This window comes from Rissa tridactyla, chromosome 4 (genome assembly GCF_028500815.1).
Source record: "Rissa tridactyla isolate bRisTri1 chromosome 4, bRisTri1.patW.cur.20221130, whole genome shotgun sequence".
NCBI lineage: Eukaryota > Metazoa > Chordata > Aves > Charadriiformes > Laridae > Rissa > Rissa tridactyla.
This window is the reverse complement of record NC_071469.1, coordinates 41,837,174-41,851,228: the sequence shown is the minus strand read 5'-3', so window position 1 is coordinate 41,851,228 and position 14,055 is coordinate 41,837,174. Positions and strand designations below refer to the sequence as shown.

At 39.2% G+C, this 14,055-nt stretch overlaps 1 protein-coding gene across 6 annotated transcripts in view; it reads left to right on the top strand.

Moving 5' to 3' along the window:
- The window catches only part of LOC128909421 (cytochrome c oxidase assembly protein COX16 homolog, mitochondrial), a 51,929-nt gene that overhangs the window by 226 nt on the left and 37,648 nt on the right, over positions 1 to 14,055 (top strand). The window contains exons 1-4 of one of the 6 annotated variants that reach the window (XM_054201075.1): positions 48 to 4,618; positions 4,766 to 4,859; positions 5,974 to 6,170; positions 7,217 to 7,920. The exons of 3 other annotated variants lie outside the window; for them this stretch is intronic. The gene's annotated coding sequence lies outside the window, so the exon portion shown is untranslated. Of the gene's footprint in view, positions 1 to 47; positions 4,619 to 4,765; positions 4,860 to 5,973; positions 6,171 to 7,216; positions 7,921 to 14,055 lie in introns of those variants that run through there. 2 more of the 6 variants (XM_054201074.1, XM_054201076.1) reach the window with 2 other exon arrangements.

Here is a 14,055-nt window from a genome sequence, read left to right as displayed (position 1 = left end):
GGGGGGGAAGGAAGGAGCAGCCCCCAGGGTCAGCGGCGGCCTCTGGAGGACAGGGAGAGGGTGTGAAGCGTATTCTTAAAGATACTCCTAACTAAAAAGTGAGGAAAATGCATAGAATCATAGAATCATAGAATTGCTGAGGTTGGAAGGGACCTTTAAGATCATCAAGTCCAACCTTTAACCTACCCTGACAAAAGCCACTTCTAAACCATGTCCCTAAGTGCCCCATCTACCCTTTTTTTAAACACCTCCAGGGATGGTGAATCCACCACCTCCCTGGGCAGCCTATTCCAATGTTTAATAACCCTTTCAGTGAAAAAATGTTTTCTAATATCCAATCTAAAGCTCCCCTGACATAACTTGAACCCGTTGCCTCTTGTCCTATCACTTGTCACCAGGGAGAAGAGGTCAGCCCCCATCTCTCTACAACCTCCTTTCAGGTAGTTGTAGAGGGTGATAAGGTCTCCCCTCAGCCTCCTCTTCTCCAGGCTAAACAACCCCAGCTCCCTCAGTCGTTCTTCATAAGGTTTGTCCTCCAGACCCCTCACCAGCTTTGTAGCCCTTCTCTGGACACGCTCCAACACCTCAATGTCCCTCTTGTAGCGAGGGGCCCAAAACTTGGTTTTGGTTTTTTTTGGGTTTTTTTTGGGTTGTTTTTGTTTTTTTTTTTTAAACACTACTTATGCATTTGTCAGACTTTCATTAGCTTTTTGATGGATTTTTAAACCGCAGTGGTGGTGTTGGTCTGCAAATTTGTACATCTGCATAAGCAGAATTTGAGTTAAATGAGGTTGATAGGTTATAGTTACAGTTGTGCGCAAAGTGATAGGTGAGACATAGCCATTTAGAGTAGTGGCGATTAGAAAGTAACTCAATAAGCTCAAAGGAATAAACCAAAATTATAGGACAGACAGCACAATAGATTGCACTTGCCCATCCTGAGTACTTGTGTGCGTTAGAGGAAAAATTAAACAACTCAGATGCGCTTATGGGTAAAAACTCAGGAAGGAAGAAAAAAGCAGTAGCCAGGACTGTGTGGTTTCTATTTATGCAATTCACATCTTATTTTCCATGTATTCATTTGGTTTAGAATAACTAAACTGATTTCTAGATGGATAAAGAGTAGCGCAAAGGGTAATTCCAACATTTTTACAATACTGCTAGAGAAATTACTGTCATCCTTCTCATATCTTCAGCAGCATGCCTGAGAAAAACGGAGCGGTCTAAAGAAGGACAACAACACTGTTAGAGTTAAAAAAGTTTAAGGCCGTTTATTTTAAAGTGACAACAGAGTGCAAATATTCATGCAGTTGTATACGCTGAAGTATCTTTTATCAAAATATTGATGAAAGCATTTGTAAGAAGTGGAAACAGATTTTAAAAAAACCAAACAAACCAACAAACTAGTGTGATGATACCACAACTGTATGCATCATTTGCATGGGTAGCTCCGCTCCCTGATATCGCAGACAATCTCCTCATGTAACATTTTTCATAAAGTGATCAAGCATAGCGTTACAGCTGTTTCCATATCATGCTGCATGCATGTGTACCTAAAAGGCTGTCCACAGAACTTTGCTGCTGTCATGCTTAGCCTGAATTTATTTCACTTTCTAATTTTTCGTGTCATTCTTTGAGTGCTCTGATACTATTCTTTAGTTTAATAATACTTTTCTTAGATGTTTAAGGTTGGATATAGTTTTAGGGCACAGTCCTATTTTTTTTTATGTAATTATTTGAGGTTTGTAACTTGTCTTTCAAAATGAGGGTAACCCAGGATGTTTAGGACTCCTCAGCTCAATTTTAACTCCCTAAAAGATTTGGGGAAAATTTTACATGATTACATCATAGATACTTGTGGTGGGTTGATGCTGGCGCCAGGTGCTCACCAAAGCCACTCTATCACTCCCCTCTTCAGTTGGAGAGGGGAGAGAGAATATAATAGAATACTTCTGAGTTCAGATAAGGACAGGGAGAGGTCATTCTGTCACGGGCAAACCAGACTCGGCTTGGGGAAAATTAATTTAATTTATTACCAATCAAATCAGAGGAGGATAATGATAAATAAACCCCAAATCTTAAAACACCTTCCTGCCACCCATCCCTTCTTCCAGGGCTCAACTTCACTCCCAGTTTTCTCTGCCTCCTCCCCCCAAGTGGCACAAGGGGGATGGGGAATGGAAGTTGTGATCAGTTCATCACACGCTGCCTCTGCCGCTCCGTCCTTGGGGGGACGACTCCTCACACTCTTCCCCTGCTCCAGCATGGGGTCCCCTCCCGCAGGAGACAGTTCTCCATGAACTTCTTCAGTGTGAGTCCCTCCCATGGGCTGCAGTTCTTCACAAACTGCTCCAGCGTGGGTCCCTTCCATGGGTTCACAAGTCCTGCCAGCAAACCTGCTCTGGCATGGGCTCCTCTCTCCAGGGGGTCACGGGTCCTGCCGGAAGCCTGTTCCAGCATGGGCTTTCCATGGGGTCACAGCCTCCTTTGGACATCCACCTGCTCCAGCATTGGGTCCTCCACGGGCTGGAGGTGGATATCTGCTCCACCGTTAATCTCCATGGGCTGCAGGGGGACAGCCTGCCTCACCATGGTCTTCACCAGGGGCTGCAGGAGAATCTCTGCTCTGGTGCCTGGAGCACCTCCTCCCCCTGCTTCTTCATTGACCTCGGTGTCTGCAGAGTGTTGCTCTCACATATTCTCACTCCTCTCTCCAGCTGTTGCTGTTGTGCAGTAACTTTTTCCCCTTCTTAACTATGTTCTCACAGAGATGCTGCCACCATTGCTGATGGGCTCAGCCTCAGCCAGCATTGGGTCCCTCTTGGAGCTGGCTGGCATTGGCTCTGTTGGACATGGGGGAAGCTTCTAGCAGCTGCTCACAGAAGCCACTCCTGTAGCTTCTCTGCTACCAAAACCTGGCCACGCAAACCCAATATAGTACTTAGAGGTGGTGACCTGGTGGAGAAAAAGGTCACCATGGCTTTTTAATGATAAATACACCAGATTTGATAGGTTAACTGGTATAGTAGTTGAGGAGATGCAACTAATTGATCCACAAGATCTTGACTTTGATAAAGCTTTCTACGTTACCCTCCCTATGAGAATTGCACATTAGAGAAGGTATGGCAAAGATATGCTTCTTATCATTTGTGTTCTCAAAGGACTGAAAAAAATGCTCTAAAATGCTGTTATCAGGTGCCTTCCATGTTGAAAGGTATCTTATGTGCGGTGGGTCCTGCGATAATAATGGCGGCTGTGATATTGTGCAAAAACAGAAATGTCATTATAAGACTCAGAACCTTGTCAAAAGTAAAATAAAAGCCCTCAGCTGGAGCAGTTTTCAGCTTTGTGCTGCCATTGTAGAGATGTAGACAAACTGTAAAGTCTAGAGGAGAGCAACATAAAAGATGCAGCAGACATTCCACTGTTAAGGAAAGCTTAAAGGAATTTACCTAGTTTATTTTAGAAAAGTCTGAGAAGTTCTGTACATCATATATTGAGAGTGGTGGTTGCTTTTCATAGCTTCGGAAAGAAGTACCAAAATAAACGAGCTTTAGATCAGATGTTAGCAAAATACTACTCTTTGTTAGGATAGGGCACTTGTGAGACATACTTAGGGTTTTTTAAGGAGAGGTTAAACAACCATCTGGCAGCGATGGCGTAAATTTTCTCAGTTCTGCTTCAGTGCTGGAGGTAGGACTTCAGCTTCCCAGGCCAAGGTAGAGCTGTGATTGTCCTTTTGGCCCTCATAGTGTTTTTGCATGATTTGCCATGGGTCATAGCAGAAATTTTTGCGACTGGTTTCTTTGACTTTATACTGCCTAATTTCATTCCATCTCTGTTAACTGCAGAGCTTTTTCCTCCAGAGACAATATTATATAGAGAAGTACTCTATTATATTTCTTTCCGGGGTTTCATGTCTCCCTGCCTTAAAATTATTCTCCCCTGTGAATACTTCACAATGTTTCTGTGTTGCTGCCCAAAGGCTTCCCAAGGAGTAAGAAAAAGGAAAATTCATGCAATTCTTGTCAGTTCCCTAGCTGTCTATTGAACTCTGAAAGCATCTCTGAAGCTGAACAGAATTGTGCTAAAAGATCAATTACAGCAAAAAAGACACTGAATCTATGCACAGATTGGAAGGAGCATGCCTTTGTAACCCTTTATATTCTGCTGAATTTGTTAATAATACTGAAACCAAAAGTTTCTTTTACGTTCTTGCATCCCGTACATCATTTTTTCACTAGACAAGTACAGGACTTTATTCTTCAACACTGCTAGACTTGTCATCTGTACCATATTTGCTTTTTTTATTAAAAAAAAAATCAAATGGCTTTCACATCTTCCCTTCTTACACTGCATATTTGAATGAAAAATCCCTCTGCCCCTTTTTTTAAAGGCTCCAAGGTTAAAGAGATTGTAATTCAAAGACAGGTGAGTGTCTCATTATACATGTACATGACACACACATATATAAAATATTTAATAGGTTTTAGTGTAAATTATCTTGATCTTTTTTTCTTTGTTCTTTTGGGCTTGGGGCTGTTAGAAGATTTCAGTGCAGAAGGGATTTTTGTGGTTGATGTTTATACCTCAAACTGACAACAGCTTTCGGATTAAGGTGTGTAAATCACAGTTTTCAGTCATACTTTCTCAGAAGATAAGAGTGTTTCTTTGTAAGCACCAACAAGACTATTGGGGTGAGGAATTAAACCTGCAGGAAACCTTGATTTGTGAATGTTTCCTTTTAACTCTGTAAACTTTGCAGATTAAGATACCTCTGCATGGCATAAAACAGTAAGCATGCGGAAGAGAGTGATGTAATCTGGCGTGGGATGTTTTAACAGCTTGGGTGCTACAGGGTGAGTAGTCCTAAAGCATTGGTAAAGATGGTAACATCTGTGTAGATGTTGGGATGAGCTCCAGTGAGTTTACAGAGGTATCTGTAAAATCTGCTGTTACGATGGAGGGCTGTGACACCTGTGTGGTAGCTTAAACATCTTTGTCAGCTGTATTGACATTTCCGTTTCCTATCATGATAATGGGAACTCTTTCCTTACCACATGAAGCTTAACTTCCAAGTCTTCAGGATGCTTGGTTCTGTTATAGAAGAGGAGCTTCAGTCACTGCTGCTTTATATTCCACAATCAACTGTACCTGACCAAAAGGGATGTGTCTGTCAATGTCCTGCTGCTGCTGTGATGCTTCTGTGAGATCTTGAGAGAACAAGGCTCTTTGATATTACAGCTGGTGTGTCCAGTGTCATATCTTTCTTATGAGACACTGAACGTGTAAGGCTACATCTCTAGTGCGGTTAGAATGTTTGAAGGTTGCTGGAAGCTGTTTTTTCAGATAAATATAAATGATGATTCTAGATCATTGAGGAAATGTGTTTGGATTTCAAAATTGCAAAGCAGTAACAGTTTTAAAACACATGTTAAAAAAAATTATTTCATATGCTCACACCACTTTCCAAAACTTGTGTTTGTGTTTGTCTCTGTCCCACTCTAGATAAAGATCTTTCATAGTCTCTAAATTGCAAAATGAATATATAGATGCTCTTCCAGCTCTGCTGTCAACATGTTAAAAGGGAAAAAGGAAATTCTGAGGATCTGAAGTGGCATCTTAGCAGACAGAAAGTGTAATCTGTGGCTCATTTGGTGATTTTACTGCACACTTAAAATAAGTATATTGCACTATGTATGTAGTGCTGCAAATTTCAAATTTGCAGTACGTTGCAACATTCTCCATATCTATAGCTGTATATTTTGACTTCTTTTCATTTTTCTGGTTTGTTGTTGTTTTTTTTTCCTGTAAATGACTGTACTTTTACAAGTACTTTGCTTCTCCTTCTGGATGTTGTCTTTGGTGGTTTACGTGCTGTGCCTAGTGTTGCCAAAAGAGAAGATGGGGTAACTTGGAATAGTGGAAGATTTTTCTGTGAATAAACATGTTTCTAAAATCTATTTCCATCAGTGTTTATGCACACAGGCTGTACTACAATGCCATCTACGTTGCTGCCTTGAACAGTGCAAGTTTACTTTGATAAACACTTCGTCAAGAGATGCCAAGAATGCATGTCATGTAAAGGGCAATAAAAAAGGTCAGATTAGAGAGAATCCCTAACAGTGCTGCAGCAATGTGGTCAGTGCTTCCAGGCACCATTAGGGAAGGTCAGTGGCATCTCAGGCCCTTCTTAATGAACCAGTTGTCTCTCAAGCTTTTTGACAAACAAAACAAAACAAAAACCTTTCGCAGACAATAGGACATGAAAGTAGATGTCTGTGGATTAGTTTTGTTCACTGGTGAAGTCAGGGTCATCTGGAAGCCATGACACACTCAGAGATGTTTTGCAAATATTGTGAAGTGGTATTTTATTGTGCTGTGAGTCACTGAAAGTTTTACAGGGTTAATGGTTAGGGAAACTATATTTTTATCATTTAAATGTACTTAAATAATTGAGTTTACAAAGATTTCTTTAAATAAAACATTCCTAATTCATTTCATAAAAAGCTGCTTAATTCTGAGTCCTGGGCTATTCTGAATACAAGGCATGCTTTTTCCCACGGATTCTGGAGGATCTGCCCATAAAAGATGATATGAACGCTGAGAAATATCGAAAATTCTTCTTGGGAGTAGTTATGTTTCTGAGATCTATTGTTGCTATCAGTGTCTATATGTAGAAACTGTTATTACATTATCTCCTGGTATTTGAAAAAAGATTACTACAATCAGCATTTTTAACTTTTAGATATGTCAGTGTTATTGTTAACATCATTCACATTATCGCCTTGAACAATTCATAATATTGAATTGCAGGACTTTTATTAATATCTATTACTTCATCTAACTTTACAATAAAATTTGACATATGCAGAACAGTTGATTTAAATGTTAATATGCTTTTGAGAGATGAATAGAAGGTAGCATTTACCCATGAGAAGAGAATTCTGACTTCTAATATTTGTAGATAAATTGCGATTGTCTGTAAAAGTCACAAGTATTACAATTGTAGCCTGGAAAAGCAATAAATACAAAACTGTTTTTAGAATTTTAAAATGGTTGCTCCCAATCAGGGAATCAGAGAGTGTTGCTTTTATGCTTCAGTGACTTGTATTATAAATATTGGGTCTCTAAGCTTATGATGAGATATGTCTTTGACTTCTGCTGCGCTTCTGCTTGGCATCTCCTGTTTGTCTGTGTGTGTTTGAATCCACAGCGGAGTGTGGAGCTGTTCCAGACAAAACTACCCCCTGGAACTGTTTGTGCCGGAGTGGAAGCCAGCGTGTTCAAGCTGAATGGGCTTCTGTGGACTCCAGTTTGTGCAACCTGAATTAGCCGACTTCCATCTTTCAGTTGACTGTCAAGCCTTAGAATCTCTGAGCTCATCTTTTGAATCAATGCCTTAAACTTTTCTTTTGATTCTTAATCTTCGAGTGCTATTTTCCAGATAAATGTTAGACAAACAAATAGGCACTCTTTAGTACTCCGTATTTTCCTTCTGTTTAATTTTAAAACATTAAGAGTGTATTTGTACTGTTTAATGCTGTTAGAAGGGACTAATGGGGTATTCAGGGTAACTGAGGTTCTGTGTTGAGCCTCAGAACAGGAACATAAGTACAGACTCGCCTGTTTTCACTTTGTGTGTTTAGTCCTGCTCTAAGTCTCCACCTTCTTCAAGGGGGTATGAAGGTAAAGGTATGAGATTAACGTTTACTCTGTAATACATTTCATCTTCATCCTCTGTCCAGCATTGTCAACAGGGAAGTATTACTTGACAGTAGTCGTTTCTTTTTATGTTCTTTACTGCAGGTTTCAGTTTATTGTTGTTTTGAGCTGGACGTAACGCATCACAAGAACACCAGGCTGCCATGAGATATGAACAGTTTCTCATTGTAGTGTACCGTGGCTAGATTTGAACCTGTGAGTAACGGGAATGATAATTTTGATAAGGAATTGAAATTTTGGCTTTAGAAGCTTCTGAGGAAAGAGAAGGTGGTGTTTAGAAAGTGTAGCTTGATCACCATGGCAAACTTGGTTTGCAGAGAGCTGCAGCTGCTGAGTGAAATTCCCTTATGATCTGACCATCCCAAGCAATGTGTGTAATGCAAAATGACAATGCTGTGTCTGAAAATGCCCTTTTTTGATAACGCCTATGCTGAGGAACATATGGGTTTCTGTCTCTTCTGCATTGTTCTTAGATTGGTTTCTATTAAATGCATTTTCTGTGCTTTCCAACCTGTTATGAAATGGACATGTTAATAAAAAAAGGTTTTGTTTTCTTTGCAAGACATAGAATAGGAGCACTGAAAGGATATGAGCAATTTTTGTTGTACTCTGGCCTGTGCCATTCATATTTGCCATCTTCAAAATCGCTGCCTTGAACATACTGTATATTGAGCCAATTAGCCTGATACCTTGAGTCAAGTTTAATACTCTGCACAGAGTTCTACATGGTGTGAAAACTACATTCTTCTGCTTTGTCAGTCAGTTAGGATTGGCTCTAGTTTATACCAGCTGCTGTCCCGGGTTGACAGCGTGGTATCCATGCCGTCATCTACTGGCATATTTCATCTGTTTTTGAATGTAATGCAGTTCTTTATGCAATTTGTGAATTCTAGTATATGTATTAAGTCAGTACTTTCTCCTACTTTGTTGTGCTTTTGAATGAAATAACTGCTAAGGGATGTATAGTTTTGGTTTTTATTTTCCCCCAAAGGAGGCCTCTGATCTGAACTAAAAATGATTTCCATTTGTTGCTTCCATCGAGGGTGGGGAGAGGACTTAGTAAGTTTCTGAGAAGACTTTGCACCGTTTTCCTCTCTTCTCAGCATTACAGTCAAGTGCTGGAATGGCTGTAGGAAATAAAATCTTGAGAATTAGAGCTGGCAGAGGGGGGCGCTTCAGGTTAAGATGACTTGCCTGGGTCTTTTCTGGGACTGGCAGTTTGCCCTGCTACTTTATTTAGGGAACAAAAAAGAGACTTCAGTCTTCTGGGCTGTCAAATTGCCGTCTTTCACCAGTCTTGCACTGTACATACGGCAGTTCTTTAAAAAGGAAACCCCCAAACCCTTTTTACTGTGATCACTGCAAACTAAGATAAAATAATTCACATGACAGTTTAGTTTTGAGGCTCCTGATTAATAGTTGGAGGGTTTTGCAGCAGGAGTCTTGAAGAAGAGTTTAGAAAATTGCCATTTTCCTTCTCTAGTGATATGTATCATAACATTTTCCACCACTGCATAATCTGTGTTGCCAGCACTAAATATTGTGATTTGGTTAATTTAGGGATTTATGACAAATGTAATTTTGTAATCTGGCTTTCACAATTGGTACTAGAGCAGGAATGGCTTTCTCTGACAACAGGGACGCAGGTTGATGGTGCTGCCAGATAAATAGTTTCTTGTTATTTTGTTAACCCAAGGAACTGAAGATAGCTCCTGTAGATTATGCAGGAAACTATACTGCTGTAAGTCCCAAGTTCTTCTGTTGTTTTGAGTCCTCAGTGACCATCTCGCTGTAGATGGTGACAAACACAAGTATTTCCCATCTTAATATGCGGTTCAAGGGATCAATCTGATGCCGTCCATAACTGATTGCGTAACATGCTTCCCAATGGAGAAGTGAACAAATAGAATTTTTAAAAGAATGTTATTAAAGAGAATTTTCTGTCATTTTTTTGCATAAAACATTTATTGAGGTTGCTGAGTGTATGTGACAGATGGTGCTCTGATGTCACATCCTATCTTTCATTTTGTTTTGGAACATGCAAGTCTTCCATGCATGCATAATTGCATTACAACATTGTAGGGGTTTTTTTTGTGTACTCAGTGAAACATAAAGGAATAATCCACGATGAGATCTTTAATGGGGGGTTGTGCTAGCAGTGCTGTTAAGCTGTTTGTTTTGGTGTTAAGTGCTGGCTGAGTAGTATGTTTTATGATTTTTGCCTTCTTAAGGTAAACTTCAGATGTAAAGGAAAAAGTGAGAAGTTACCATTTCCTCAATCTGCTGAATGCATTCAAGTAACTAGACAGATGATGTTCACTACATAATAACGTTTTTTGCTCCGTATTCTAAAGCATATAAAATGAATGGTTCCCTCACTGTGAAAGAATGCAGGTATATTTGAACTTCCCAGCTTTAGTACTCTTCAGGTGCCCAACGTCTTAACATTTTATGATGTAAGTTAGGTATCTGTATGATTCTAAAATTGGAATGAAGAAAAATATATCTTAAGTTTTATTATATGTGGCATTACTTTTCCCCTTGCAGTTAACTGGAGAGTGAACTTGAGCTTAACTTCATTAGAATGTTGCGAACCTAACTTTTATTTATATGGCATCCTGAATAGCTTCTACTGTCTCTTTTATGTATGGGCCAGTGGATGGAACATTCTGGACTTTGCTGTTGCCCTCAGCTTACATTGAACAAATTTGTCCATGGTTTTTTAATTGAAGAGCATTTTGCAAGGAATGTAGAGGGTATCTCTGTTTTAGAAATTATGAAACTAGAAATGTATGGGAGACATACAGAATATGCAAAGCCAAAAGCTGATGATAATGTTGAAATTTTTAACTTCAGTCTTATCCCACTTTTAATTATTTGACTTGATGCTTTCTTATTGTTTGTATGTATGCATTCTTCTCTTTAAATACAGTGAACGTAAATGAAGGTAGTGAGGACAGCTTCCCTCATAATGCAAAAAAGGGAAAGGAAACACTTAAACCAAGACTAATATTAGTCCACGCAGTGCATTGTCAGTCACTGAGTCCATTACTACCTTTAATGCTATTATAGTTGCATAAGATCATTTATACCTTCTTTTATTAGCTTTTGAACACAGTTTTCAAAAATCTAATTGACTGAATAGCTGTCCATTCCTGCTCTGCCTTGTGTAGATCAAGGCAATTCATGCTCAGGGCTGTCAGCTAACTGTATTGACGTGCTCTTGGTTGATTAAATAAGTGCTGAATATGACTGATTCTGCTCTGGCTTTGCAATGAAATCTTAGACATTGTGTTTAGTTCTTTAGAACATTGGTCAAGTAAACTTGTAAACATATTATTTATATCTTTGTGTGTGTTCTGTGTTTTTGAAAATTATTTAATCTTCCAGCATTACACTGTAAAATTTCAGTGGCATTTGTAATTTCTTACAGCATCAATGTGCTTTGACTCTGATGCAGCCTAACTGATGTTTCATCATAAGACAAATCAACCGTTGCAGTATTGGAAGTGTAAAGGCAACTATACTGGTAATGTCTGATAAGCAAAATGTGCCAACTTGCCAGGCTAGTTACACAGCTGATGCTGTATGAAGAGCTAAAGTACATCAGAAACCAAGTGGGTTTTTTTCCCTTTAGGAGTATAAAGGTAATGTGAGTAAAATTACAGTCTCAGGCCAAAACCTGTCTAAAGGAACTGAGAGGTGTGTGTGTATCAACTTCTTTGTTATGTGTATAGCTGCAAATGTAAAATGCGCTGTGTAATAGGTGGTTGCTCTCAAACAAGCGATAGGATGTGATGATACAAAATGAGTAGCACATGACTTATTTCATGTAACAACCTTGTACTTTATTTCCTGTAGTTACAGTGTACATTACAAAGTTTTACATGATCAAAGCTCAAGAATGTAGTATTTCTTTTTTAAAGCATGACTTTGTAAGCCACAGTGTACCTTGTCGTTATGTTGAATAATAGTTGGGTTAAGAGGAACAGGCCAGTTAAAGGTCTTCCACTTATTCATATTGCATCTCGTAACGGTATATACTTCATGCAAGTTTGTTGTTGGGCAAACTAATTTTTAATTGATATCACGAGTAATTCCTACTTTCTGTCTGTTTTAACAACTGTGTACTGAACCATTTCCAGTGGAGTTGCTTTTGCTGAGCCATAGCCACTCTTTGACAATGTACTAATATACACAAAGGCAAGAAAGTGTGGTTTGTAACAGGCTTGTTACAACTAAACTGGTCTATAGCCCTTCTGGTTTCTGTTCATTAGGACTCAAAGTTTGTTGAATTAACTCATTGTCTGTTAATTAACATAATACTTGTTAGGAGTTAAAGAAGATCAGCTAATGAAAATTTATGCTGAAGTGTCAACCATATTAAAATTCAATTATAGTCTGATCCTTGAGACTTTCAGCATTATGTGTTACCATATTTTCAGCTGACAAATCTGCTTTGATTAAATAAATTTTGAATAATGTTCAGTTTCTTTGTAACCATTTTGAATACTTTATTTTCTGTTTCTTGTTATTCTTTCTTACCAAAATATACGAGGAAGATGTTCCTTCCCCCCTTTATAGGAACACCTTCTTTTCTGTTGTGTATTTTGATGATTCAATATTTGCAAGAGCATCGTTAATTACTTGAACAGTTACAATACAAGTATGGTGCCATCCAATTTCTTGGTAGGTCAAATTTCTAGTCGCCGAAAGTTAACTTGCTACCACATGATGATTTTCTCATTAGCTTTCTGGAATCAGACTTCTGTGGCCTAGCAGCTGGATGTTGCTATCACAAAATTTTCGTCTATTTGTTTCTAATTGTCAGCCAGATTATTAGGCTTATCAAAAGGGCCAGGCCAGAAAGAGACTGTGGAGCCTGTAACTCCTGGCTACTGGTGAAGGGTTCCCTGTTCTGTGAACAGAGTATATTAGTTCCTGGGTACCAGTCTGTAACTTAGCAGCATCTAAGCGTGCGTGTGGAGTGTGTTCACATGGTCGTAAGTAGTTTTACCTTTGTGATGCGAAGTCACGTACTCCTGCAACTTTTAGAGGGAATAAATGTAGGGGGAACAAATTGTTTTGTTTTGTTTTGTTTTTTTTACTTGAAATTGAATGAATGTGACTTTGTGGCCTCAATGACCTGAACTTTGGATAGCATCCTTTTTGGAGAGAACATGCATTTTGACTACCTGTGTGGCAGCATTATAACAATTCTTGGACACAGGACATTGCTGCAAACCTAATATGTAGCAAGAAATCAGCCAGTGTTGTGTAGAAAACAGTTACCAGTGCAGCAACAGTCTGTAAAGAAGTAACAGCAATGTGGTGTGATAAAATAGGGTGGTGTTGGGTTTTTTTACTTTTTTTCACTCGGGTCCTTAGAGCTTCCTCATGCTTCCACCTTCCTTAGATATGCGTCTCTAGATCTGAAGCCTTTTGGCTTCCTGTGCATCTGCCTTGACAGAGAACAGCAGACGGAGTCTGTCAGGTCAGAGCAGGAGCAACAGACCTCATTCTTCCAGAGAGTAGCTATATTTCTGAGCTAATTTTCATGGTGTTTGTTAACAATACGCGATTTTTTTGGTTGGTCTGTCCATTTCTAATGTAAAAATACATAGACAGTTTTATGATATCCCTCTGTCTTAAGAAATAATAATGTAACGATTTCTTTATGTGGATATGAAGGGTTTTCCCCCAGTTTCCTCCTTTACTATTCTTATTCATAAGCTTCACAGGTGTGGAGGGAATTACAAGACAGCTAAGGAGGCAATAATGAAAGTGCAAATGTGCTGGATATGATTTCTTAGCGTATGTGATAATGTATTATTGAACCACAGCTCTAGTCAGGTCGTCTGTTCAGGAGCTTAATTAGATCTCTTACCCACAGATATCAGGGTAAGTCAGTGTGGCATTGTTACTTCCCCATAGAGCTTGAAAATGATGAGAATAAATCCTGTGGTGGTGAGGTAAAGGTTCCTTTGCTGCAGTTATGTCAGGAAGCCATATGGGGAGGGAAAAGAAGGGGCAAGAGGAGAGGAAGTCCCTAGAAAATGTGACTCATGAAGCAGCTGTCTTTGTATGAAGGAGGAAAGGTGTGAAATTCAGGCCCAGAGAGTGGAAGAAGGTTCTGACTTTACATACACTCCCTCTTCTCCTATACGTATCTTCCAATTGATTATTTTCTTCAGTTCCTGGTGTTCCTGTTGGAAGAACAGTAGGGTCCCTTGATAAATGACTTGCGTCAGTATGCAAAATGTTCTTTGTAAGTATGCAAAGTGTTCTTTAATAGTTCGTAATAGTCCTAACACATCTGCTTTCATTTTG